Source organism: Pan troglodytes, chromosome 6 (assembly GCF_028858775.2).
Source record: "Pan troglodytes isolate AG18354 chromosome 6, NHGRI_mPanTro3-v2.0_pri, whole genome shotgun sequence".
Taxonomy (NCBI): domain Eukaryota; kingdom Metazoa; phylum Chordata; class Mammalia; order Primates; family Hominidae; genus Pan; species Pan troglodytes.
The window spans coordinates 40,556,727-40,583,414 of NC_072404.2; the positions used below are offsets into that span (position 1 = coordinate 40,556,727).

A 26,688-nucleotide genomic window follows, 5' to 3' on the forward strand; every position below is an offset into this window, starting at 1 on the left:
CTTTATGTGTATATAATGCACTTCTAGAAAGCTTTATCCTGCTAGATTCCATTTGTTAGTAGAATCTTTCACTAAGCAAAATTATAATTTTTTTCATTGGTTTTATTATTTTCAGGTCATGGTAATGAAGTTATTCCATATTCAGAAAATGAATATGGAATAGTTACAATCTTCTTTTGTGCTCTGAATATAACCTTGAAAGTTTGGTATGTCTGAAAGAGCCTTTACTATTATGTACGGCTAGTATTTTCTCAGGGGAAATTTTTAAAAACATATTTCAATTTCTTTCTGAGGATATTTGCTTCCTTGTAAATAAATGCTTTCAATTGCTTATTATATTAGCAATCAATTGCTGAGACACAAATTATGACAAAACTTGGTGGCTTAAAACAATAAACATTTATTATCTCACAGTTTCTATTAGTCAAGAATTCAGGAACAGCTTGGCTAGGCAGATCTGGATAAAGGCTTATCAAAAGGTTCGGTCAGATGCTTTGTGGTACTGTAGTCATCAGAACGCTTGGCTGGGACTGGACAAGATGGATCACTCACATAGGTGGTAAATTAGTACTGGCTTTAGTGGAATACTCAGTTCTCCACATGGGCCTCTCTATAGGTACATTTTAGTGTCCTCACAACATAGTAGCTGGCTTTTCCAAGAATAACCTATTCAAGTGACCGAGGTAGAAGTGGCAACGTATTTATGAACTAGTCTCAAAGGTCATACACCATCACTTTCATATGATTATTTTGGTTGTACAAATCAACTTGGATTTAGTATGGGAAAAGAAGAACCACAAAACTAGGAAGTAAGGATTATTTTCGACATGTTGGAGGTTGGCAACCACACTATCTTCATATTTTTCCAAAGCATTTGATAACCTATGGTTTCTCCCAATTGTTAACTTTAAAATGTCTTCTTGATTTAGAAATATTCATGTCAGTAAAATTTTTTCTAACTGTATCTACAATAAATGTTAAGACTATATATAAAATATATCTTTTGACATAGGGAAAACGATAGAGAAAGAAATTCTGATAATTCTCTCTTCTATAAAGAAAGCAAGAAAATTGGCAAAAAAATGTCAGAATCAAATTTGTAAAACTCTGGAAATTAACCAAACACTTGCAATTACTCAGGGAGCATTTATTCAGGAAAATGGCTGAATCTCAGTGAGAAAAATGAGCTTTGCGGTGCTTTGGCTTGCATTATTCTCAGCCCCCAGTATCCAACTCTGTAACAGCCTTTAAAAGTAATAGCTCTCATTCATAGTGAAAACAAATTGTCTGACAGCCACTGCAGAAAGCAAAACAGGGATAGAGCCCTTTCAAATTCCCAAGAAATTGCCATTATTTGACACGTCTGGCAGTTCTCTGGAAGACTCCACTTGCAAGGCTGTCTTTATTTTACTTAAATCAGAACTCACCCACTGTGAAAAACCTTTCTCCTCTGGGCATTCATCAAAACAGTTACAGGCAATTGATTAACTTTGCTTATGGCTAAGGTATTGGATAATAGTCAGGGAAAACAATAGACTAACCAAAGCTTAAGAACATAAGCTGAGTAATGAGATATCCGTAGGGGATTTGAAAATCTCTGACATATTCCCAAAAATCTAGAAGACCAGGTATATGCCCAGGACTATGCTCATCCTAAGGAAAAAATAGAGAAGGCACTGAGCTGTAACCTGTGAATGATCTTGAGGCTTTGTGCAAGCAGGAAGTGAGGGCAAAGACAGAATTGTAAGTTGCCTGGCTAAGTGTCAAAATCATGCTCCAACATTCACACAGACTTCTTCTGCAATGAATGGGGGAATTAATAGTTTCTAGAATGTAAGAAAATCTCTGTTTAGGACCTATCATCAAGATCATGGAGTAGCAGATATTAATCCCTCCAAAGCATTCAAGTATAGACAGCTATTCACAAACTAAAATAGCCCAGAGAGGACTCAAGGGCCCATTAAAGAATTTGCAGCAACATCGTGAAGGAAAAAATGGAGAATAACCACATAGAAAGAATTGCTGGTGTGATTGGCACACCTAAGAGGCGATGATTTGGCTAGGAACAAAGAAGAAAGGTGGAAGCTATCAGTATTAGACACAGAAAGGACCAACATTGTCTCTAGTGGCCTGCTCCACAGGAGACACTAGCATCTTTTCCCACTGAGTAACCAACAGTCATTCCTGCAAGAGAACCCCAGAGGGGGAGATGTGGCTATACCTTCCTCCTATCCCCCAAGAAGCAGTTGCTGTCGAGCTGCTTTGGGAATGGGGTCACCACCTCTCCCAACCATGTGTAAGCTCCAGCCCTGGAGCCATGGCCACCCTGAGAATGCCCACACTCCAGACTGATAGTCTGACTACACTGGGCTCACCCATGTTTTTAACACCACAGCCAGCACCACAGTAAGCTAGTTAACACTCCAAGCCCCAATGTTAAACTCTGCCTGCATGTGTCCACACTCCAGACACTGACTTAACCACCATAGAGAGCTAGCCCCACCCAGGCCTCAGAGCCATTATAATTCTGTGCATACCTGTGCTCTCATTCTTGTCTCCTTGACTAATTTATATGTATACTATTACCAACATTACAGCAGGGGCACCTGTGCCCTGGGCAACAGCTCAGCCATAGAAAGCTACGCCTTGCCCCAACCCTGAAGCCACTGAAAGACTGTGTTCTCAGCTCCCACACTACTTTGCATGTGCACTCATGCCTCACATACTATACCATGCAGCAGAAGGGGCATCTGCACCTTGAGCACCAATGTCATTACCATTCTAATCCCAGAGCCATAATCTCTCCATGTGAGCCCATGCATCAGACCTCAGTTTCATGGCTACTCCATGAGTGTCACCCATCAGACACTGGTGATACTGCCACTAAGAGAGGCCCTACAAGCCAGGTCTAGTACCAAGAGAAATCTTCTCAGCTCCAGCTTCCCTGGTGGGGGGAAAGATCAGAAGAACCTTAGCAGCCATCACCACTGAAGACCCTATCAATTCTTGCTGCTACTGCCAATATCCACTGCTTTGGCCACTGAGGATCCTTATGATGTTTATCAACTCTGACCTGAGCTGAAAAAGCTACACAGAGACTACAAATCTGCACCATCACTGATGCTATCCCACCCAATAAACCCTCCCTCATAGGGTATGGTCTTTCCATAGTGAACTAGTTCATAAAATCTGGAAGGTGATTCTTTTTGGTTTTGTTGATGTTTATTTTTCCCTTATATTGATGTGTGTGCATTTGACTGCTTTACCAAACGCACACACATCAACATAAGGCAAAAATAAACATTAAAAAACAGACATAACATCATCAAAAGAACACAGTAATTTTACAGTAACTGGCCCCAATGAAATAGAGATATATGCAATGCTTGACCAAAAAAATCAAAATAATTTTTTTAGGAAAGCTTAGTGAACTTAAAGTACAGAGAAGCAATTCAATGAAATCAGTAAAACAGTACAACCAAAACAAAGAATTAAAGAGAGAGACTGAAATTATTTTTTAATTAAACAGAAATTCTGGAGCTAAAAAACATAATAAATGAAATAATAAATGCACTAGACAGCATCCAGCAGAAATTATCAAGTAGACAAAGAATATGTGAAGTGAAAAACAGGTTATTTGAAAATATACAACTAAAGAAGAAGAAAGAAAAAAGAATGAGAAAAGATGAAGAAAGCTTAAGAGATTTATGAGGCAGCATCAAAAGAGAAAATGTGCAATGCATTAGTCCATTCTCATACTGCTATAAGAACGTATTCAAGACTGGGTAATTTATAAGGGAAAGAGCTTTAGTTGACTCACAGTTCTACAGAGTTGGGGAGGCCTCAGGAAACTTATAATCATGGTGGAAGGGAAAGCAAACATGTCCTTCACAAGGTGGCAGGAGAGAGAAGAATGAGAACTGAGCAAAAGGAGAAGCCCCTTATAAAACCATCAGATCTCATGAGAACTTACTATCATGAGAATACCATGGGGGAAACCACCTCCATGATTTAATTACCTCCCACTGAATCCCTCCCATGACATGTAGGGATTATGGGAACTAAAATTCAAGATGAGATTTGGGTAGGAACATAGCCAAACTATCTTATACAAGTTATAGGAGTTATAGAAGGAGATGAGAGAGACAAAAAATAGAGATTATTTAAAGAAATAATAGCAGAATAGTTTGCAAATCTGGGGAAAGATACAAATATCCAGGTGTACAAGAAGGTCAGAAGTTTCTAATCAGATTTAATGAAAATAAGACTACACCAAGACATATTATAATCAAACTGTCAAAAATCAAAAACATAGAGAAAATCCTGATAACAGCAAGAGAGAAGAGGCAAATCACATATAAGAGAGTTATAACAAGGGTAGCAGAAAATTTCTCAGCAGAAACCTTGCAGAACAGGAGAGACTAGAAGAACATATGTAAGGAAAGAAAAACAAACTGCCAACCAAAAATATTTACCCAACAAAGCTGTCCTTTAGGAATCAAGTAGAGAGAAAGATTTCCCCAGACAAACAAAAGCTGAAAGAGTTCATCACCACCAAACCTATTTTCCAAAAATTTTACACAGAATCTTCATACTAAAGGAAAAAAAAAAGAGCAAGCTAATTAGTGACATGAAAATATACAAAAGTGATTTTGGGCTGAGACAATGGGGTTTTCTAGATATACAATCATGTCATCTGCAAACAGGGACAATTTGACTTCCTCTTTTCCTAATTGAATACCCTTTATTTCCTTCTCCTGCCTAATTGCCCTGGCCAGAACTTCCAACACTCTGTTGAATAGGAGTGGTGAGAGAGGGCATCCCTGTCTTGTGCCAGTTTTCAAAGGGAATGCTTCCAGTTTTTGCCTATTCAGTATGATATTGGCTGTGGGTTTGTCATAGATAGCTCTTATTATTTTGAGATACATCCCATCAATACCTAATTTATTGAGAGTTTTTAGCATGAAGGGTTGTAGAATTATGTCAAAGGCCTTTTCTGCATTTATTGAGATAATCATGTGGTTTTTGTCTTTGGTTCTGTTTATATGCTGGATTACATTTATTGATTTGCATATATTGAACCAGCCTTGCATGCCAGGGATGAAGCCCACTTGATCATGGTGGATAAGCTTTTTGATGTGCTGCTGGATTTGGTTTGCCAGTATTTTATTGAGGACTTTTGCATCAATGTTCATCAAGGATATTGGTCTAAAATTCTCTTTTTTTGTTGTGTCTCTGCCAGGCTTTGGTATCAGGATGATGCTGGCCTCATAAAATGAGATAGGGAGGATTCCCTCTTTTTCTATTGATTGGTATAGTTTCAGAAGGAATAGTACCAGTTCCTCAGAAAAAATGCTCACCATCACTGGCCATCAGAGAAATGCAAATCAAAACCACAATGGGATACCATCTCACACCAGTTAGAATGGCAATCATTAAAAAGTCAGGAAACAACAGGTGCTGGAGAGGATGTGGAGAAATAGGAACACTTTTACACTGTTGGTGGGACTGTAAACTAGATCAACCATTGTGGAAGTCAGTGTGGCAATTCCTCAGGGATCTAGAACTAGAAATACCATTTGACCCAGCCATCCCATTACTGGGTATATACCCAAAGGACTATAAATCATTCTGCTATAAAGACACATGCATACATATGTTTATTGTGGCACTATTCACAATAGCAAAGACTTGGAACCAACCCAAATGTCCAACAATGATAGACTGGATTAAGAAAATGTGGCACATATACACCATGGAATACTATGCAGCCATAAAAAAGGATGAGTTCATGTCCTTTGTAGGGACATGGATGAAATTGGAAATTATCATTCTCAGTACACTACTGCAAGGACAAAAAGCCAAACATCGCATGTTCTCACTCTTAGATGGGAATTGAACAATGAGAACACATGGACACAGGAAGGGGAACATCACACTCTGGGGACTGTTGTGGGGTGGGGGGAGGGGGGAGGGATAGCATTAGGAGATATACCTAATGCTAATTGATGAGTTAATGGGTGCAGCACACCAACATGGCACATGTATACATATGTAACTAACCTGCACATTGTGCACATGTACCCTAAAACTTAAAGTATAACAATAATAAAAAAAGAAAGAAAATATATAAAAGTATATCACTCACTGTTAAAAGTAAGTACATTTACAATACTCTAATAATGTAATGGTGGTGTGGAAACCACTGATATCATTAGGATAAAGGCTAAAAGACAAAACTATTAAAAATAATAATAGCTACAATAGAGGTATACCTCAGAGGTATTGTGGGTTCAATTCCAGAATGCCTAAATAAAGCAAATATCACAATAAAGCTAATCACAATATTTGTGTTTCCCAGTACATATAAAAGTTATATTTACATTTTACTGCAGCCTTTTAAATGTGTGATAATATGTCTAAAAAGTATACATGTTAATTTAAAAATACTTAATGGCTAAAATAAAAAGATTAACAATCATCTGAGCCTTCATCAAATATTGGCCTTTTTACTGTTGGAAGGTCTTGCTTTGATGTTGATGACTGCTGACTTATCAGGGTGGTGGTTGCCAAAGGTTGTGGTGGCTGTGGCAATTTCTTAAAATCAGACAACAATAAAGTTTGTTGCATCAATTGGCTTTTCCTTACATATAGAAAATTATCTGTAGTATGCAATACTGTTTGATAGCATTTTACCCAGAGTAGAACTTCTTTCAAAATTGGAATCAATTCTCTCAAATCTTGCCACTGTTTTATCAAATACATTTATGTACTAGTTTAAATTATTTGTTATCATTTCAGCAATGTTCACAGCATTATCACCAAGAGTAGATTCCATTTCAAGAAATCACTTTCTTTGCTCATCCATAATAAGCAACTCCTCATCCATTCAAGTTTTATTAAGAAAGTGAAGCAATTCAGTCACATGTACACACTCCACTTCTAATTCTATTTCTCTTGCTATTTCCACCACTTTTGCAGTACCTTTCTCCAGTGAAATCTTGAACCCATCAAAGTCATTCATTAGAGTTGGAATCAACCTTCTACACTCCTGTAAATGTTGATACATTCACCTTCTCCCATAAATCATGAATGTTCTTAATGACATCTAAGTAGTGAGTCCTTCTGGAAGGTTTTCAATTTCTCTTGTCCTGATCCAGCAGAGGAATTACCATCTATGGCAGCCATGGCCTTACAAAATGTATTTCTTAAATAATAACACTGGAAAGTCAAAATCACTCCTTGATCTATGGGATGCAAAATGGATGTTGTGTTAGCAGAAATGAAGACAAGTTTAATCTTTTTGTTCATCTTCATCAAAGCTCTTGGGCAACAATGTGCATTGTCAATGAGCAGTGATATTTGGAAAGGAATCTTTTTTTCTGAGCAGTAGATATCAACAGGGAGCTTAAAATATTCAGTAAACCATGCTGTGAACAGATGTGCTGCCCTTTAGGCTTTGTTGTTTTATTTATAGAGCACAGGCACAGTAGATTAGTCTAATTGTTAAGGGCCCTGGGATCTTTAGAATGATCAATGAGCATTGGCTTCAACTCAAAGTCACCACCTGCATTAGCTGTTAAAAAGAATATCATGATGTCCTTTGAAGCTTTGAAGCCAGGCATTGACTTCTCCTCTCTAGCTATAGAAGCGCTAGATGGCATCTTCTTCTAGTATTTTACTGTTTGTTTCCACTGAAAAACTATCGTTTACTGTAGCCACCTTCATCAGTTATCTAACCTCAATATTCTGGATAACTTAATGCAACTTCTATATTATCACTTGATGCTTTACCTTGCATGTTTATGTTACAGAGACAACTTCGATCCTTAAACCTCATGAAACAAACTATGCTAGCTTCAAACTTTTCTGCTGCAGCTTTCACATCTATCTCAGCCTTCATAGAGGTGAAGAGAGTTTAAGAACTTGTTCTGGATTAGGCTTTGGCTTAATGTCGCAATTAGTTTGATCATATATCCAGACCACTAAAACTTTCTCCATATCAGCAGTAAGCTTGTTTCATTTTCTTGTAATTTGTGTGTTCACTGAAGTAGTCATTTTACTTTTCTTCAAGAAAGTTTCCCTTACATTCACAACTTGGCTAACTGGCCCAAAACTAAGCTTTTGGCCTATCTTGGTTTCTGACATGCTTTTTCTCCCTAAGCTAAGTCATTTCTAGCTTTTGATTTAAAGTGAGACATGTGTGACTCTTCCTATCACTTGAACACCTAAAGACAATTTCAGGGCTATTTATTGGCTTAATTTCAATATTACTGTGTCTCAGAGAATAGGAACAGCTGAGGAGAGGGAGACAGATGGAGCAACAACCAGTTGGTGGAGCTGTCAGTATGCACACAACATTTATCAGTTAAGTTTGTCACCTTATATGGATGCGATTTACAGCACCACAAAACAATTACAATAGTATCATCAAACATCACTTGATCACAGATAGCCTTAATGGACGTAATAATAACAATAATGAAAAAGCTCGAAATAACCAAAATATGACACAGACATGAAATAAACACATAGTGCTGGAAAAATGACAGTTAGACTTGCTCAACACAGGGTTGCCACAAACCTTCAATTTGTAAAAAAAAAATGCACTATCTGTGAAGAACAATAAAGTAAATCATGACAAAATGAGGTATATTTGTAGTGTGTTAAGGGATATACTATATAAAAAATTTAAATTGTGACATCAAAAACTAAAATGGGGGTGGTAGAGTAAAAGTGTAGAGTTTTTGTGTGTAATCAGAGTTAAGTTATCATTTTTAAATCGCTGGTTATAAGTATAAGACATTCCTTTGTAAGTCTCAAGGTAACCACAAAGCAAAACCTGTAGTAGATACATGAAAGATAAAAAGTAAGGAATCAAAGCATACCACTAGAGAAAAGCATCAACCACAGAAGAAGACAGGAAAAATAGAAGAAAGGGAAAAAAACATACAAAGCAGAAAGAGTGGAAGACAGAAAAAAAATATATGATAGCCAGAATATAATTATTAAAATGGCAATTTAGGGCACATATAACTGAAAGTAAAAATGGAAAAAAGATATTCCATGCAAGTGGAAACCAAAATAGATGAGGGGTTGCTACATTTACATCACATAGAATAGACTTTAAGTCAATAACAGTAAAACAGGGCAAATAAGGTCATTGTATAATAATAAACGGATTATTTCATCAGGAAGAAATAACAGTTATAAATATATATGGACCCTACACTGGATCACCTAAATATATAAAGCAAATATTAATAGACCTGAAGAGAGAAATAGACTGCAATAAAATCATCGGTCTTCAAAATCCCACTTTTAATAGACAGATTATCTAGACAGATAATCAGTAAAGAACGATTGGATTTAAACTACACTTTAGACCAAATGGACCTAATAGACACATATAGAACATTTCACCGAGTGGCAGCAGAATATATAATCTTTTGAAGCACCCAAGGAACATTCTCCAGGATAATCATAGAGTAAGCCACAAAACAAGTCACAACAAAATTAAGATTGAAATATATAAATTATTTTTTCAAAAACAATGACATGAAACTAGTAATCAATAATAGAAGGAATTTCAAAAATGTTACAAACGTGAAAATTAAACAACAGACTCCTCAACAATCGATAGGTCAAAGAAGAAATTAAAAGCAAAATTTTAAAATATCTTAAGATAAATGAAAATGAAAACACATCATAACAAAGCTTATGGGATGCAACAAAAGCAGGTCTAAGAGGGGAGTTTATACCAATAAATACCTACATCAAACAAAAGATTTAAAATAAATAACCTAATATTACTACTTAAGTTACTAGAAGAAGAGTCAGGGTTTCCCTTTCATAAAAAGGGAGAAATAATAACAATTAGAGAAGAAAGAAAACAAATGGAGAATAGAAAAACAATAGAAAAGATCAATGAAGAGTTAGTTTTTTGAAAAGATAAAATTGACAAACCTTTAGCTAGAATAACTAGGAAAAAGAAGAAAACTCAAATAAAATTAGAAATGAAAGTGGAGACATTACAACTGATACCATAGAAACAAAAAGCATCATAACAGGCGACTATGAAAAACTAAATGTCAGCCAGGTGTAGTGGCTCATGCCTGTAATCCCAGCACTTCGGGAGGCTGAGGCAGGCAGATCACCTGAGGTCAGGAGTTTGACACCAGCCTGACCAACATGCAGAAACCCCGTCTCTACTAAAGATACAAAAATTAGCCAGGTGTGGTGGCGGGCCCCTGTAATCCCAACTACTCAGGAGGCTGAGGCAAGAGAATCGCTTGAACCCAGGAGGCGGCAGTTTCAGTGAGCAAAAAAAAAAAAAAAAAAAAATAGATAACCTAGAGGAAATGGATAAGTTCCTAGATACACAAAAACTACCAAGACTTTGAGTATTAAAGGAATGGAAAATCTGAACACACCAATACTAAGGAGATTTAATCAGTAATAAAATGTTTCCATTCCAAGAAAAGACCAGGATCAGATGGCTTCACTGCAAAATTCTACCAAACACTTAGAGAAGAACTAATAGCAATCTTTCTCAAAGTCTTCCCCCAAAAAAGTGAAAAAAGTGTTTACTTCCAAACTCACGTTACAAAGTCAGCATTACTCTGATAACAAAGTCAGACAAGATACTATGAGAAAATTACAGGGCAATAACCCTGATGAACATAGGTTTAAAAATCCTCAACAAAATACTAGCAAACATATTTCAATAGCACATTTGAAATATTATTCACCATGATTAAGTGTAATTTATTCCTGGAATGCAACAATAGTTTAACATACACAAATTAATAAATGTGACATGCCACATTAACAAAATGAAAGATAAAAGGCATATGATCATCTTAATAGATGCAGAAAAAGATCATGACAAAATTTAATATCTTTTTGTAGTAAAAACGCTCAACAAATTAGGTACAGAAGAGAAGTGCTTCAACAAATAAAGACCACATATGACAAGTCCACTGCTAACATCACAGTCAACAGTGGTAAACTAAAAGCTTTTCTTCTAAGATTAGGAACAAGATAAGAATGCTCACTATTGCAACTTCTATTCAACATAGTACTGGAAGTTCTAGCCAGAGAAGTAAGGCAAGAAAAAAAGAAAAGAAAAAAGAAAGGCATTCACATCAGAAAGGACAAACTTAAATTTTCTGTTTGAAGATGACCTGATCCTACATATATATATTATATATAATTCATATATATAATATGTAATATGGTATATATATCATATATAATATATGTTATATATTGTATATATGTTATATATTAAAATATAATATATAACATATATAATATAATATATATACACAAAACACCACCAAAAAACTGTTAAAACTAACAAATGAATTTACTGTAGTTGTAGGATACAAAATCAACATGCAAAGTCAGTAATGTTTCTATACACTAACAATGAACTATCCAAAAAAAAATAGAATCTATTTACAATAACTCCAAAAAGAATAAAATACGTAGAAATGAAGTTAACCAAGTAGGTGATAGACTTATATACAAAAAAACTATAATATATTGATGAAAGAAATTAAACAAGACAAAAATTGGACAGGCATCCTGTTTTCATAAACATACAGACTTAATACTTTTAAAGTGTCTATAAATCAAAGCTGTCTACAGATTCAATGCATTCCCTATCAAAATCCCAACAGCATGTTTTACAGAAATTAAAAAAAAATCAAAAATTCAAATTAAATCACAAAAGTCCCAGAATTGCCAGTGTTAATTTGAGAAAGAACAAAGCTCAAGGCATCACACTTCCTGCTTACAAAAATATATTATGAAGCTACAGTAATCGAAACAGTGTTGTACTGGCATGAAGGCAGACATATAGACAGATGAAACAGAATAAAGAAGCCAGAAATAAATCCATGTATGTATGGTCCACTGATCTTCAACAGTGATGCCAAAAATAAACAGTGGCGCCAAAAATAAACAATGGGGAAAGGATAGTCTCCTCAACAAGGTGTTGGAAAACTGGACATCTACATGAGAAGAGTGCAATTTAACCCTTAACTTATACAATACAGAAAAAAATCAACTCAAAACAGATTAAAGACTTAAATGTAAGACCTTAAACTATAAAATTCCTAGATAAAAACAGGGGAAATGTTCCTTGACATTTCTCTTGGCAGTGATTTTTTTGGATAAGACACCAAAAACTCAAGAAACAAAACCACAAATAGACAAGTGGGACAACATTAAACTAAATAACTCTGGTGCAATAAAGAAAACAATGAATCAAATGAAAAGGTGACCTATGGAAAGGGAGTAAATATTTACAAGCCATACGTATGATAAAGGGTTAATATCCAAAATATATTAGAAACATCTACAACTCAATTTAAAAAATAGTACCAGGCATGGTGGCTCACGCATGTAGTCCTAGTACTTTGGGAGGTTGAGGCTGGTGAATGGCTTGAGCCCAGGTATTCAAGACCAGCCTGGGAAACATGGCAAACCCCTATCTCTACAAAAACACACACACACACATATACATATATATGTACATATATACACACACACATATATATATGTACATATATACACACACATATATATGTACATATATAAGTGTGTGTGTATATATACGTATATATGTGTGTGTATATATGTGTATATGTGTGTGTGTGTGTGTGTGTGTGTGTGTGTGTGTATATATATATATATATATATATATATATATGCCAGGCATGGTGGGTGTGTGTCTGTAGTCCCAGCTACTCAGGAGGCTGAGGTAGTAGGATTGCTTGAATCCGGGGTGTCAAGGCTGCAGTGAGCCATGACAGCACCATTGCACTTCAGCCTGGGCAACAGAGAGAGACACTGTCTCAAAACAAACAAACAAACAAAAACATAGACTGTGTGCAGTGGCTCATGCTTATAATACCAGCACCTTGGGAAGCCAAAGCAGGAGGATTTGAGACCAGGAGTTTGAGACCAGCTTGGGAAACATAGCAAGACCCTGTCTCTACAAAAAGTAAAAATAACAATGAATAACCAGGCATATTGGCATGAGTTAGTAGTCCTAGCTACATGGGAGGCTGAAGTGAGAGGATTGCTTGAGCCCAGGAGTTCAAGACCAGCCTGGGCAACATAGTGAGACCCCCATCTAGGAAAACAAAAAGCACAGGCAACAAAAGCAAAAGTATACAAATGGGATTGCAGGAAACTAAAAAGCTTCTGCACAGCAAAAGAACTATCAACAGAGTAAAGATACAGTTTACAGAATGGGAGACTATTGGCAAACTATGCATCTGATGAGGAGTTAATATCCAGAATATATGAGAAACTCAAACAACTCAATAGCAAAAAACAAAAAATAAACCCAATCCAAAAAATGGGCAAATGACCTGAATAGACATTTCTCAAAAAATATATATACAAAAGAAGACATATAAATGGGCAACATGTATATGAAAATATGCTTAACATCCCTAGTCATCAGGGAAATACAAATCCAAACCACAGTAAGATACCACCTCAGTCTAGTTAGAATGGCTACTACAGAAAGACAAATGATAACAAGTGTTGGCAAGGATGTGGAGAAAGGAAACTCTTACATATTGTTGGTGGGAATGTAAATTAGAACAGTCACTATAAAAACAGTATGGAAGTTCCTTGAAAAATTAAAAATTGAACTGCCATATGATCCAGCAATCCCACTAATGGGTATAAACCCAAAAGTAATGAAATCAGTATGTCAAAGAGACATCTGCTGTCCTGTGTTTTTTACAGCACTATTCATAATAGCCAAGATATGGCAACAATCTATGTCCATCAACGGATGAATGAATTTAAAAATCTTGGTATATACATAATATGCAATACTATTCATTCATAAAAAAGAAAGAAATTGTTTCATCTGTGACAACATAGATGAACCTGGAGAACATTGTGTCAAGTGAAATAAGCTACACACAGAAAGAAAACTACATGATTTCACTGATATGTGGAATCTTAAAAAGTTGATCTCATAGAAGCTGAGAGTAGAATGGTGGTTAGCAGAAGCTGGTGAGGGTAAGCGAAAGAGGGTATGGGAGAACACTGGTCAATGAGTACAATGTTAAAGTTAAATAGAGGAACGGGTTCTAGTGTTCTATTGCACATCAGGGTGAATATAAAAAACAATAGTGTATTATATATTTCAAAATAACTTGAAGAAAGGATTTTAAATGTTCTCACCATAAAGAAATGATAAATGTTTAAGATGATGGATATTCTAATTACCCTGATTTGAGCATTACACAATATATACACATATCAAAACATCATATTGTACCACATAAATATTACAATTATTCTGGCTCAATTGAAAATAAAATAAAATTTTAGAAAGGTTAAGAAAGGAATATTATGAACAATCTTATCTCACAGATTTTATAACCTAGTTAAGATGGACCAATTCCTTGAAAGATACAGTCTATTATAACTCATACAGGGAGAAATAGGCAATCTAAATACTGTTAATTGTATTAAAGGAATTAATTATTGAATAAACTTCCAAAACAGAAAGCATCAAGCCCAGATGGGTTCACTGGAGTATTCCACCAAACATTTAGGAAAGAAAACTACACCAAGTCTCTACAGTTGCATTGAAAATATAGAAGCAGAGGCAATATTTTCTAACTCATTGTATAAGGTCAGCATTACACTAATACCAAAAGCAGACAAAAATATTGCAAGGAAAAAAACACGTCAATATATCTGATGAATATAGATGCAATATTTCTCAACAAATATTAGCAAGTCAATCCAACAAATTTATAAAAATAATTATACACTTGAGATAAGCCTGGGCAACATAGCAAGACACTGTACCTACAATAAATACAAAAATTAGCCAAGCATGGTGGTGCATACCTGTACTCCTAGCTACTTGGGAGGTTGAGGCAGGAGGATTATTTGAGCCCAGGGGTTAGAGGCTACAGTGAGCTATGATTGTGCCACTGCACTCCAGCCTGGGTGACAGAGTGAGACCCTATCTCTTAAAAAAAAGAAAAAAGAATTATACACCACAAACAAGTAAGGCTTATCCCAAAAAAGTAAGACTGGTTCAACATTGGATATCAGTTAATGTAACCCATTATATCAATAGGCTAAAGAAGAAAAGTCACAAGATTATAACAACAGATTTTTTTAAAGTGTTTAACAAATTACAACACCTATTATGATTTCAAAAAAAATTCAGTAAACTAGGAATAGAAAGTAATCTTCCTCAACTTGAAAAATAACATCTACAAAACAGCCTTCATCTGACATCATATTTAATAGTGAGAAACTATGAGCTTTCTTGCTAAGATTAGGAAGAAAACAAGGATTTCCCTCTCACATTCCTTTTCATCATTGTACAGTAAGTCCTAGCTAGTGCAATGAGACAAAAAAGGAAATAAAAGACACACTAATTGGAGGAGAGAAATAAAATGTTGCAGGTGACATGATTGTCTATGCAGACAATCCAAAATAATTAACCAAAAAAACTCTCCCAGAACTAATAGGCAATTAAAGCAAGATAACAGAATATGTTAATATACAAAAGTTCATTGCTTTCCTATATAACAGCAATAAACTGTATATAATTTGATATTATAAACAAAGTATAATTTGATATTAAAAAACAATATTATCTGCATTAGCACACCTGAAAATGAAATAATTAGGTATAAATTTAATAAAATATGTACAAGATCTATACAAGGAAAACTACGAAACTTGAATGAAAGTAATCAAAGAAAAACTAAATAAAGAGTTATTCCATGTATACATAGGAAGATTCAATATTGTCAAGGTGTCAGATCTTCTCAACTTACTCTATGTAGATTCAACACAGTCCCAGTCAGTAATCCAGCAACTTATTTTGTGGATATCAACAAACTGATTCTAAATTTTATATGAAAGACAAAACATGCAGAATGGTCAGCATAATATTGAAGGTGAAGAACAAATTTGAAGGACTGATACTTCCCAAAATCAATATTTACTATGAAGCTATAGTAATTAAGACAGTGTGCTATTAGTGAAAGAACAAACAGGTCAATGGAACAGAATAGCAAGCCCAGAAATAGTCTGGCAAAAATATAGTCAACCAATATTTACAAAAAAGCAAAATACAATGGAGAAAAGGTCATAATTTTAACAAATGGTGCTGAAACAAGAAGACATCCACACGCCTAATAATAAATCTAAACACAGATCTTATATCCATGACAAAAACGAACATAAAAGAAAACCTAGATGACCTTGAGTATGGTGATGACTTTTTAGATACAACACCAAAGGCATGATCCATGAAAAAAAGAACTGATAAGCTGGCATTTATTAAAATTAAAATTAAAATTTCTGCTCTGCAAAAGGCAAATGAGAAGCAAACCACAGACTAAAGAGAATATATTTGCAAAAGGCATACCTGATAAAAGATTGTTATTCAAAATATGCAGAAGAGCTCTTAAAGCACAACAAAAAGTAAATGAACAATCTGATTTTAAAATGGTCAAAAAAACAGACACCTCACCAAAAAATTACACAGAAGGCAAATAAGTAAATGAAAAGATGCTCATATACTTATGAATATCTTTGTTATTAGGGAATTGCAAATTAAAACAACGATATAGCACTGCATATTTATTAGAATAATCAAAATCTAAAACATTAACAACACAAAATGCTATTGAGAATGTGAAGCAACAGGAACGTTCACTCATTGCTAGTGGGAATACAAAATAGCACAGCCACTTCAGCGACAGTTTAGTGGTTTATTCCAAAATTACATTCTTACCATGCATTCCAGCAATTGTGCTCCTGGGTATTTACCCAAATAAGTTGAAAACATATATTCCCACAAACACCTGCATACAAATGTTTATATCATGTTTATTCCTATTTTCCAAACTTGGAAGCAACCAAGATGTCCTTTGGTAGGTAAATGGAGAAATAAGCTGTGGTACATCCATACAATGAAATATTATTCAGTGCTAAAAAGAAATGAGCTGTCAAGCTTATTTAAAGGTTACATGTCTCATGCAAAGACATGGAAGAAATTTATGCATATTAGTAAGCAAAAGTGACAGTCTGAGAAGCTACATACTGTAGATTCCAACTTTATGACATTCTGGAAAAGGCAAAACTCTGGAGAAAGTGAAAACATTAGTGGTTGCCAGGGCTTGGGGAGAGGGAGGCAGAGCACAGAGGGGGAACAAAGGGCAGTAGAACTACTCTGTACTATACTATAACAGTGGACACATGTCTATACTTTTGTCAAAATACAATGTATAACACCAAGAGTGAATCCTAATGTAAACTATGAACTTTGGGTGATAATGATGTGTCAATGTAGGTTCATCCACTGTAACAAATATACCACTCTTGCATGGAAGCGTGATGGTGAGTGAGGCTCTGTGTATGGGGGACAGGGGGTTTATGGGAAATCTGTACCTTCTGCTCAATTATGTTATTAATCTAAAACTGCTCTAATAATAAAATCTACTTTTAAACATCTAATAGAATTCCCAAGAACTGTGGGACAATTACACAAAGTGTAGCACACACATATAACAGAAATACCAAAAAAAGAAAAGAGCAGAAGAAGTATTTGAAGCAATAAAAGATGAAAAATTTTCTAAATTAATGACAAACACCAATCCAGAGATCCAGGAAGCTCAGAGAACACCAAAGCAAAATAAATGTCAGAAAAAATGTACCTCTAGGCATATCATATTCAAACTGCAGAAAACCAAAGACAAAGATAAAATCCTGATAGAAGTTGAGGGGGAAACTTACAGATAAATAAACAATAATAAGAATTTCCTCTGACTTATCAGAAATCAGCCAAGTAAGAAGATAGTATAACAAAATATTTAAAGTGGGAAAAGAATACAAATCCCCCTGACCTAGAATTCTCTATCAAGTGAAATTATTCTTCAAAAGTGAAGAAGAAATAAAGACTTTCTCAGACATACAAAAACAGGAAATTTCTCAAAAGTAAACTTTTCTTACAAAAAATGCTAAAAGAAGTTCTTCAGATAAAGGGGAAAATGATAAAATAATAAGCACAAATCAATATAAAGGAAGAGCAATTGAGAAGGAATAAATGAAGGCAAATTAAAGCTACTTTTCTTACTCTTAATTGACCTATAGATAGTTGCTCGACACAAAAATAGCAATAATGCATTGGTAATCATTATTACCACTTATTAGGATAAGTGAACTGAATGACAATATTAAAAGAGATGCAGCCCAGGCACGGGTGGCCCATGCCTGTAATCCCAGAACTTTGGGAGGCCGAGGCAGGTGGATCACTTGAGGTCAGGAGCTTGTGGCCAGCCTGACCAACATGGTGAAACCCCGTGTCTACTAAAAATACAAAAATAGGCCAGATGTGGTGGCACGCACCTGTAATCCCAGCTACTCGGGAGGCTGAAGCAGGAGAATCTCTTGAACCCGGAAGGCAAAGGTTGCAGTGATCCAAGATTGTACCACTACACTCCAGCCTGGGTGACAGAGTGAGACTCTGTCTAAAAAAAAGGGGCGGGGGGTTGAATGCAAAGAGAAATACAATTTAACTAAACAGCTATCAGTTAAAGTGAACTGAACTATTAATTAAATGGATCTAATTGGCATTTATAGAATACTTCATCCAGTAATAGCAGAATATATCTTCTTATCAAACTTATATGGGATTTCCATCAAGAGAAACTTCATATGGACCATAAAACACATTTTAACAATGTAAAAAAATAGAAATTACACAAAGTATGCTCTCAGAACACACAGAATAGAACTAAAAATCAGTAATAGAAGGATAGCTGAAAATTTTCAAACTGTTTGGAGATTGAACAACACACTTCTAAGTAATAAGTGAATTGAAGAAGATATCTCAAGAAATATTTTGAAATAAATGAAAATGTAACATCATAGTTTGTAGGATGCAGTAAAAGCAGTTCTTTGAGGGAAATTTATAACACTGAATGGATATATTAGAAAAGAAAAAAATGTGATATTAATAATCTAATCTTATGCCTTAGGAAACTAGAGAAAGAAAAGAAATGTAGGCCTAAAGAAAGCAGAATAAAAGAAATGATAAAAATTGGAGCATAAATTATTAAATTGAAGTAGAATTTAAATTTTCTCTGCAGAGTAAGTATGTGAGGTAATGAATATGTTAATTAGCTTTACTTAGCCATTCCACATGTATACATAAACACGTTATACAGCATAAACGTATACTATTTTGTTTTTCAATTAAAAATTTAATTAAAATCAGAAAAAAATAATAATTAAATTTAAAACAGGAATTCAATACTGAAAATCAATGAAACCAAAAGCTGTTTCTTTAAAAAGATAATAAAATTGATAAATTTCTAGCCAGGCTAATCAAGAAAAGAAGAGGATTCAACATTCTTAAAGAAAACAATTTTCAACCCAGAATTTCATATCCAGCCAAACTAAGCTTCATAAGTGAAGGAGAAATAAAATACTTTACAGACAAGCAAATGCTGAGAGATTTTTGTCACCACCAGGACTGCCCTAAAAGAGCTCCTGAAGGAAGCACTAAACATGCAAAGGAACAACCAGTACCAGCCACTGCAAAACCAAGACAAAATGTAAAGACCATCGAGAGTAGGAAGAAACTGCATCAACTAACGAGCAAAATAACCAGCTAACATCATAATGACAGGATCAAATTTACACATAAAAATATTAACCTTAAATGTAAATGGGCTAAATGCTCCAATTAAAAGACACAGACTGGCAAATTGGATAAAGAGTCAAGACCCATCAGTGTGCTGTATTCAGGAAACCCATCTCACATGCAGAGACACACATAGGCTCAAAATAAAAGGATGGAGGAAGATCTACCAAGCAAATGGAAAACAAAAAAAGGCAGGGGTTGCAATCCTAGTCTCTGATAAAACAGACTTTAAACCAACAAAGATCAAAAGAGACAAAGAAGGCCATTACATAATGGTAAAGGGATCAATTCAACAAGAAGAGCTAACTATCCTAAATATATATGCACCCAATACACGAGCACCAAGATTCATAAAGCAAGTCCTGAGTGACCTACAAAGAGACTTAGACTCCCACACAATAATAATGGGAGACTTTAACACCCCACTGTCAACATTAGACAGATCAACGAGACAGAAAGTTGACAAGGATACCCAGGAATTGAACTCAGCTCTGCACCAAGTGGACCTAATAGACATCTACAGAACTCTCCACCCCAAATCAACAGAATATACATTTTCTTCAGCACCACACCACACCTATTCCAAAACTGACCACATACTTGGAAGTAAAGCTCTCCTCAGCAAATGTAAAAGAACAGAAATCATAACAAACTGTCTCTCAGACCACAGTGCAATCAAACTAGAACTCGGGGTTAAGAAACTCACTCAAAACCGCTCAACTACATGGAAACTGAACAACCTGCTCCTGAATGACTACTAGGTACATAACGAAATGAAGGCAGAAATAAAGATGTTCTTTGAAACCAATAAGAACAAAGACACAACATACCAGAATCTCTGGGACACATTCAAAGCAGTGTGTAGAGGGAAATTTATAGCACTAAATGCCCACAAGAGAAAGCAGGAAAGATCCAAAATTGACACCCTAACATCACAATTAAAAGAACTAGAAAAGCAAGAGGAAACACATTCAAAAGCTAGCAGAAGGCAAGAAATAACTAAAATCAGAGCAGAACTGAAGGAAATAGAGACATAAAAAACCCTTCAAAAAATTAATGAATCCAGGAGCTGGTTTTTTCAAAGGATCAACAAAATTGATAGACTGCTAGCAAGACTAACAAAGAAAAAAAGACTTTTAATGATTGCCATTCTAACTGGTGTGAGATGGTATCTCACTGCAGTTTTGATTTGCATTTCTCTGATGGCCAGTGATGGTGAGCATTTTTTCATGTGTTTTTTGGCTGCATAAATGTCTTCTTTTGAAAAGTGTCTGTTCATGTCCTTCGCCCACTTTGCTGGAGAGGATGTGGAGAAATAGAAACACTTTTACACTGTTGGTGGGACTGTAAACTAGTTCAACCCTTGTGGAAGTCAGTGTGGCGATTCCTCAGGGATCTAGAACTAGAAATACCATTTGACCCAGCCATCCCATTACTGGGTATATACCCAAAGGAACTATAAATCATGCTGCTATAAAGACACATGCACACGTATGTTTACTGCGGCACTATTCACAATAGCAAAGACTTGGAACCAACCCAAATGTCCAACAATGATAGACTGGATTAAGAAAATGTGGCACATATACACCATGGAATACTATGCAGCCATAAAAAAGGATGAGTTCATGTCCTTTGTAGGGACATGGATGAAACTGGAAATCATCATTCTCAGTAAACTACCGCAAGAACAAAAAACCAAACACCGCATATTCTCACTCATAGGTGGGAACTGAACAATGAGAACACATGGACACAGGAAGGGGAACATCACACTCTGGGGACTGTTGTGGGGTGGGCGGAGGGGGGAGGGATAGCTTTAGGAGATATACCTAATGCTAAATGATGAGTTAATGGGTGCAGCACACTAGCATGGTACATGTATACATATGTAATCTGCACAATGTGCACATGTACCCTAAAACTTAAAGTATAATAATAATAAAATAAAAGAATTGCTTGTGGTTATAAAAATAATAAAAATGAGTTGTCTATAAAAAAAAGAAAAAAGAGAGAAGAATCAAATCGACACCATAAAAAATGATAAAGGGGATATCACCACCGATCCCACAGAAATACAAACTACCACCAGAGAATACTACAAATACCTCTACACAAATATCTAGAAGAAATGGATAAATTCCTTGACACATACACCCTCCCAAGACTAAACCAGGAAGAAGTTGAATCTCTGAATAGACCAATAACAGGCTCTGAAATTGTGGCAATAATCAATAGCTTACCAACCAAAAAGAATCCAGGACCAGATGGATTCACAGCCGAATTCTACCAGAGGTACAAGGAGGAACTGGTACCATTCCTTCTGAAACTATTCCAATCAATAGAAAAAAAGGGAATCCTCCCTAACTCATTTTATGAGGCCAGCATCATTCTGATACCAAAGCCTGGCAGAGACACAACAAAAAAAGAGAATTTTAGACCAATATCCTTGATGAACATTGATGCAAAAATCCTCAATAAAATACTGGCAAACCAAATCCAGCAGCACATCAAAAAGCGTCACCACCATGATCAAGTGGGTTTCATCACTGGGATGCAAGGCTGGTTCAATATACGCAAATCAATAAATGTAATCCAGTATATAAACAGAACCAAAGACAAAAACCACGATTATCTCAATAGATGCAGAAAAGGTCTTTGACAAAATTCAACAACCCTTCATGCTAAAAACTCTCAATAAATTAGGTATTAATGGGACGTATCTCAAAGTAATAAGAGCTATCTATGACAAACCCACAGCCAATATCATATTGAATGGGCAAAAACTGGAAGCATTCCCTTTGAAAACTGGCACAAGACAGGGATGCCCTCTCTCACCACTCCTATTCAACATAGTGTTGGAAGTTCTGGCCAGGGCAATTAGGCAGAAGAAGGAAATGAAGAATTTTCAATTAGGAAAAGAGGAAGTCAAATTGCCCCTGTTTGCAGATGAGATGATTGTATATCTAGCCCCAACATCTCAGCCCCAAATCTCCTTAAGCTGATAGGCAACTTCAGCAAAGTCTCAGGATACAAAATCAATGTACAAAAATCACAAGCATTCTTATACACCAATAACAAACAGAGAGCCAAATCATGAGTGAACTCCCATTCACAATTGCTTCAAAGAGAATAAAATACCTAGGAATCCAACTTACAAGTGACGTGAAGGACCTCTTCAAGGAGAACTACAAACCACTGCTCAATGAAATAAAAGAGGATACAAAGAAATGGAAGAACATTCCATGCTCATGGGTAGGAAGAATCAATATCGTGAAAATGCCCATACTGCCCAAGGTATTTTATAGATTCAATGCCATCCCCATCAAGCTACCAATGACTTTCTTCACAGAATTGGAAAAAACTACTTTAAACTTCATATGGAACCAAAAAAGAGCCCGCATCGCCAAGTCAATCCTAAGCCAAAAGAACAAAGCTGGAGGCATCACACTACCTGACTTCAAACTATACTACAAGGCTACAATAACCAAAACAGCATGGTACTGGTACCAAAACAGAGATATAGATCAATGGAACAGAACAGAGCCCTCAGAAATAACGCTGCATATCTACAACTATCTGATCTTTGACAAACCTGAAAAAAACAAGCAATGGGGAAAGGATTCCCTATTTAATAAACGGTGCTGGGAAAACTGGATAGCCATATGTAGAAAGCTGAAACTGGATCCCTTCCTTACACCTCATACAAAAATCAATTCAAGATGGATTAAAGACTAAATTGTTAGACCTAAAACCATAAAAACCCTAGAAGAAAACCTAGGCATTACCATTCAGGACATAGGCATGGGCAAGGACTTCATGTCTAAAACACCAAAAGCAATGGCAACAAAAGCCATAATTGACAAATGGGATCTAAGTAAACTAAAGAGCTTCTGCACAGCAAAGGAAACTACCATCAGAGTGAACAGGCAACCTACAAAATGGGAGAAAATTTTGGCAACCTACTCATCTGACAAAGGGCTAATATCCAGAATCTACAGTGAACTCAAACAAATTTACAAGAAAAAAACAAACAACCCCATCAAAAAGTGGGCGAAGGACATGAACAGACACTTCTCAAAAGAAGACATTTATGCAGCCAAAAAACACATGAAAAAATGCTCACCACCACTGGCCATCAGAGAAATGCAAATCAAAACCACAATGAGATACCATCTCACACCAGTTAGAATGGCAATCATTAAAAAGTCAGGAAACAACAGGTGCTGGAGAGGATGTGGAGAAATAGGAACACTTTTACACTGTTGGTGGGACTGTAAACTAGTTCAACCATTGTGGAAGTCAGTGTGGCGATTCCTCAGGGATCTAGAACTAGAAATACCATTTGACCCAGCCATCCCATTACTGGGTATTTACCCAAAGGACTATAAATCATGCTGCTATTAAAGACACATGCACACATATGTTTATTGCGGCACTATTCACAATAGCAAAGACTTGGAACCAACCCAAATGTCCAACAATGATAGACTGGATTAAGAAAATGTGGCACATATACACCATGGAATACTATGCAGCCATAAAAAAGGATGAGTTCATGTCCTTTGTAGGGACATGGATGAAATTGGAAATCATCATTCTCAGTAAACTACCGCAAGAACAAAAAATCAAACACCGCAGGTTCGCACTCATAGGTGGGAATTGAACAATGAGAACACATGGACACAGGAAGGGGAACATCACACTCTGGGGACTGTTGTGGGGTGGGAGGAGGGGGGAGGGATAGCATTAGGAGATATACCTAATGCTAAATGACAAGTTAGTGGGTGCAGCACACCAGCATGGCACACGTATACATATGTAACTAACCTGCACATTGTGTACATGTACCCTAAAACTTAAAGTATAATAATAATAAAATTAAATTTAAAAAAAGATAGCATGAGTAGAAAAAAAAAAGAAGAGGGAAGCCACAAGTTACTAATATCAGAAATGAAAGAGGGGTCATCACTACTGATTCTGTAGACATTAGAAGAATGATAAATAAATACCATAAACAACTCTATGCCCACAAGTTTGATAGCTTAGATGAAATGAACCTATTCCTTGAAAAGCTCAATCTGCCAAAACTCACATAAAGTGAAATAGATAATTTGAATAGGCCTATACCTACTTAAGAAACTGAATTAATAATTAATAATCTTCCACAAAAGAAAACACCAGGCCCAGATGGGTTCATTAGTGAATTCTGTCAATCATTTAAGTAAAAAATGGTAACAATTATCTGCAGTCTTCTCTAGAAAACAGATGAAAAGGGAACCATTCCTAATTCATATACTTGCTGACTTGTTCCATGAGGCCAGAATTGCCCTAATTCTAAAACCAATGACATTAAAAGAAAGGAAAACTACAGAACAATATCCCTCATGAACATAAATGCAAAAATTCTCAATAAATATTAGCAACTTAAATTTTTGTTTAAAGGTATAATCATGTATAGAAAGAATTATAGTCTGTGGCCAAGTGAGATTTATTCCAGGCATGAAAATCTGGTTAAATATTTAAAAATCAATTAATATAATCTATCACACAAACAAGATAAAGAAGGAAAATTATGTGATTTTTCCATCAATGGACACAGGAAAAGCATTTAACAAAATTCAACATCCGTTTATAATAAAAACTCAGCAAACTGGAAACAAAGAGAAACTGCCTCTACTTCATTAACAGCATCTAAAAAAACCATACAGTTAACCTCATATTTAATGGCAAGAAATTAGGTGCTTTTGTCCTAAGACTGGGAACAAGGTAAAGATGTCCTCTCTCGCCACTCCCATTCAACACTGAACTAGATGTCTTAGATAATTTAACAGGACAAGAAAAGTAAATAAAAAGTTTATACATTGGAAAAGATGAAATAAAAATGTCTTTGTTAATAAATTTGTAATTGTCTATATTAAAATCTGAAAGAATAGACAAGAAAAATAAAAACAAACAAAAAAGAAACTTCCAGACCTAGTAGGCAAAAAAATGGCAACACTGCAGAATAGAAGGTTAATATACAAAAGTCAGTTGTTTTTTTCCAGCAATTACCAAGTTGAGATTGAAATTAAAAACACAATACCATTTATGTGAACACCAAAAAATGAAACTTAGGTGTAAATCTAACAAAATATATACAAGATCTATTGAAGAAGACTACAAAACTGATGGAAAAAAAAGCAAATATCTAAATAAATGAAGAGATGTTCCATGTTCATGAATAGGAAGACTTAATATTGTTAAGATGTCTATTCTGCCCAACGTGATCTATAAATTCAATACAATTCCAATCAAAGTCCCAACAAGATATTTTATCAATATAAACAAACTCTAAAATCATATGGAAAGGCAAGAGACACAGAATAACCAATGCAATATTAAAGAAAAAGAGCAAGTTTGAACAACCAACACTACCTGATTTTAAGACTTACTATAAAGCTTCATAATCAAGACAGCAAGGTATTGGTAAAAGAATCAACAAGTAGATTGATGAAACAGAACAGAGAGCCCAGAAATAGACATACAAAAAGATAGTCAACTAGTCTTTGACAAATGAGCAAAGGCATTGAGAGATAGCCTTTTCAAGAATGGCTGTCTTAGTTGAAAGAGTGGTTGAATATCCACATGCAAAAAAAAAAAAAAAAAAAAAACTTAATGTAGACCTTATGCCTTTCACAAAAACCAACTCAGTTTAGATCACAGATATAATATAATGCTCAATACTATTATATAAAACGACTAGAAGATAACATAGGAGAAGATTTAAGGGACCTACTGTTTGTCTATGAGTTTTTAGATACAACACCAGAAGCATAATCCATGAAAAATGATTGAAATGTTGGACATTATGAAAATTTACAACGTTGCAAAGGACACTGTTTAAGAGAATGAAAAGACAGCCCTCAGAATGGGAGAAAATATCTGCAGAATATATATTTCATAAAGGATTTGTATCCAAATAT

At 35.3% G+C, this 26,688-nt stretch overlaps 1 protein-coding gene across 3 annotated transcripts in view; it reads left to right on the plus strand.

Moving 5' to 3' along the window:
* NPSR1 (neuropeptide S receptor 1) overlaps positions 1 to 26,688 on the plus strand; it is a 219,770-nt gene that overhangs the window by 121,034 nt on the left and 72,048 nt on the right. The gene's annotated exons all lie outside the window — the stretch shown is intronic.